The sequence below is a fragment of the Fukomys damarensis genome, unplaced genomic scaffold (assembly GCF_012274545.1).
Source record: "Fukomys damarensis isolate Sample0158 unplaced genomic scaffold, DMR_v1.0_HiC HiC_scaffold_36, whole genome shotgun sequence".
Classification (NCBI taxonomy): Eukaryota; Metazoa; Chordata; class Mammalia; order Rodentia; family Bathyergidae; genus Fukomys; species Fukomys damarensis.
The window spans coordinates 13,454,393-13,458,107 of NW_022900948.1; the positions used below are offsets into that span (position 1 = coordinate 13,454,393).

The 3,715-nt window shown below is 41.0% G+C and overlaps 1 protein-coding gene across 16 annotated transcripts in view; it reads left to right on the forward strand.

Annotated features, from left to right (window-relative positions):
- Tmem8b (transmembrane protein 8B) overlaps positions 1-2,893 on the forward strand; it is a 78,929-nt gene extending 76,036 nt beyond the window's left edge. For all 16 annotated transcript variants that reach the window (XR_004515432.1, XR_004515440.1, XR_004515428.1 and 13 more), the window contains one exon: positions 2,855-2,893. The gene's annotated coding sequence lies outside the window, so the exon portion shown is untranslated. The remainder of the gene's footprint in view (positions 1-2,854) is intronic.
- Positions 2,894-3,715: the final 822 nt, after the last annotated feature.

Below are 3,715 nucleotides of genomic sequence, written 5' to 3' on the forward strand. Positions count from 1 at the left end.
AATCAACGGCAATGCTTTACCCCAACTGATACAATCAGCAACACATTAAAATCAAGCACAACTTGGACACTGACCACCTGTGGTAGTCACTAGTCTATCACCCTTAAATCATTTGAATTAAATTGAAATCAAGAAGCAGTCCAGAACATGTCTGCAGTGAACAAAATTTCAATATAGTGTATTTACCATTTAATGGCTCAGACAGAGCGAGGATGCAAGACCCCTGATCTCAGTTAGCTGATGGCTGAACCCCATGACGCTGACTGACCTCGGGCTGCAAGGCCCAGATTGAGTTCCCCAACCTTCTGAGTGGTTGAACTCCACAACGTTCTATTACAGGTTTCCCACGCCCTTTCTTTAAAGATGTTCAAAGTTGGGAACTCAGAAAAATACCCTTGATGACCACCTCTGCCTTTGCAGAGTGGGTCCAAAGACTGGCACAGCCAGGAGGTCTGAGAGTGCTGGGGGGGGGAGGGCTTATGGGGGTTCAGGTGCGGCTACCTTCCTGGCGCTTGAGCGATGGTGGCTGGGTCGGGAGCAGGCGGGACTCTCCTTCCCGCTGTGGATCGGGGCCCAGCCTTCCTCCCAGTGCTTGAGCGATGGCTGCTGGGTTGGGAGCAGGTGTGGCTCTCCTTCCTGCGGTGGATTGGGGCCCCAATAATTTATATTTCAATCTCCTGTCTCAGGTAAAAACCTGGTGGAGGGCAAAGGCTGTGTCTTTTTTTCTCCCCAGTGTCAGCACCAAACACATGATGTAGTTTAAAATATACTAGTAAATAAATGAATGTAATTCTAAGTTCTGTAACTATTTTTAGATGACAGGTTCAGAAAACTAGAAAGACTTGGAAAGTCAGAGAGCAAGGAAGCTTAGAGTTCACAAACTCAATTCATCTTTAGTCTTTCCTTCTTTAGGGAAACTGAGGTTCAGGAAAGTTTTCTATGTTCAACATGTGTGTGTGTTCTAGAAATCCATGGGCACTCCTGTTGGGGACAGGGGAGAAAGCAGCCCCCCTAGATTAACCGGCTTCCACACATCACTGAGGACAGCTAGTTTGAAACATTTCTTCCACTTGGCATATTAAGGTGACACCAACCAAGTCTATGATTCTGGGGTCTGACTCCTGTCATCTCTGGGAACTGAAGTGGACCACTTGGCTAGGATTCAGACCTACTTTATTTGGGTGGGCATGGTTTCTGAATGTTTTCCTAAAGATGCTTTTCTTATTACATAAGAAAAATTTATCACTGCAAGTTTTAGAAATACAGAAATACCAGAATAAAAATCAGTCAGTGGTAAATGAACTGCTCAGAGAGAAGACTGTTAGCATTGTGTCATGTTCCAGGATTTTGTCTATGTGTGCATATATTTGTGACACAAACAGCCACAGTCTCGTGAATACTCAGGTTTTGTAGGTCATACATCCCATCCAAGTAACATCAGTTTATTCACCTCTACCCCCATTTTCCTGCACTCTCTGCAGTTATTCTCGGAGTTCTCTGAGGGCTGCTTCATACATTTTGCACTTCCTTTCTCTTTCTTCTCTGTGTTTTCACCCCTTGTGGCTAGAAGGGTATCAAGGCCTCTGTCTACCTTAGTACTCCGACCTCTGCCACTTGTCTGCAACAGCAGAATGGGATGGCTTTCTACATTATCGGAGAACTTCCTGGGCTGGGTCCTCCACTAGGTTCTTCAGTAGTACATTGAAAAGCAGAGCAAAAAGAATTTAGAAAATCCTTTAAGGGTTACCAGGCAAAGGCCTGTTTTGAAGATCAAAGAGAGCTCCGTTTCGCATTCTTTTTGTAATAATTCAAAACCCTCTCTAGGTGGACGCCCTAGACCAGTGATGATGACTCTTTTAGAGATTGAGTGTCAAACTGCAACCCAAACCCACTTATTCATTGAAAGTGCCAACTTTGCAATTAAACCTGAATATTGAGGTTTTAATTTAGAAAAAAATGACTTATACATTATCATCTTTTTTCTTTAAAGAAAAACAAATAACATATGTGCCATAGGATTGCTACCAACTAAATAGGAAGAAACTATATGATGTATTTGGAAAGGCAAAATTTGAAAAGCACATTAATCCTTTTCAAAATGTTACTTCTAGTGCATATAACAACAAATGTTTGCTAGCTCCACATGATCAGTACCATTGAAGTGTGGCCTGGATCTGTAGGGTAGGTGCTTTTCATTCAGATCCATGATGTGTTATTTCAGTTATTTAGATCTCCATCAAGCCCTCAGAAAAATAGAATCCTTTTCCCCCCATATTGGTCTTTCACATCTCTTGATAAGTTTAACCTTACAAACTGTACTTTTTCATTGTAGATTTCAATTTTTTTATGTTCTAAAATTACTATTATGTAACAAAATAACTGATTATTCTATTTCTGTTTCTAAACCACCTAACTCTTATTACTGCTATTTGTATTCCAGCATATTCTTTTAAGGTTTCTAGGTAGGTAAATCTAATCATCTCCAATATTTCTCTTATTTAATTGTACGAAGCCAAATAAAAATAGTGAGAGTAAGCATTCTAGGTTGTTTTTGTTGTGGTTGTTGTTTTTGGTACTAGGGATTGAACTCAGGCCCTTGCACTTGTGAAGCAGGTGGCAGAACCACTGAGCTAAATCCCCAGCCCCAGTTGTTCTTGCTTGCAATGGGAATATATCTATTTTTAAAAGTCATTAGTAATAATGTTGGCTACTGATTTGAGATATTTTTCCTTTTAATCATGTTAAGAGAGAACCATGCCTTTTTTTGTTCATTGGTAACATTTATTATTTTATCAAATATATTTTGCCACCTGTTGAAATGATTATATAGTTTAATTTTTTTTCCTATTACCAGGTATGGTGGTGCACACCTATAATCTCAGCACTCAGGAGGCTGAAGCAGGAGGATTACGTGAGTTTGAGGCCAGCCTGGACTACATAGTGAGACTCTGCCTGGAAAAAAAAAAAAAAAAAGATTAATTACAACAACAGACTTTAAAAAATATCAAACCACTCTCACATTCTGAGATTAAGCCTTACTTGTTTATGGAGTGTTAGTCTCTCAATCTTCTGCTAGGGATATAAATATGATATTTATATGTTAGAACTTGAGGTTGTCAGTAGTGTTCTGTGCTAAGGTTGTCAGGTTTGGTATCAGGACTTTGCTAGTTTTATAAAGTAAATTATATAATTAAAAATAAAAGCTCTCTTTATTCTTTGCCACAGATTAAATACCTACTATTTGTAGGATTTTCTTTACCCTCCCCCTTTTTTTTAGAAATAAAAAGACTTCCCTCAGACCCTGAATGACAAAAATCTCTGTTTTATTTTAATGAGGGGTAAATACTTCCTATTCTTTGCTCCTCAGGCTCAAGGAGGTGATTCACCTCCCTCATCTCTGGGGTCCCCCATATCCTGGTGTGATGTCAGTACCCTATGTGGGGGGCCCTTCCATGCTACCAGTAATGGGTCCTCCTCCTCCAGGATGACACTGGTGGGACCTGCCCTGGTGTGACTACATGCCAGTGATGCCTGAGCCTCTGGTGATGAGACCTCCTGCTTTTGGCAGGATGGTACCCACTAGCCCAGGCATGACTTGACCAGAAACATAAGGGTGGAGGGGAGGCTTCTTTCCATGAGTTTTTGTGGTTTTTTCTGGTACCAGGGATTGAACTCAGGTCCTTGCGCTTGCAAGGCAGGCCACCGAACTGCTGAG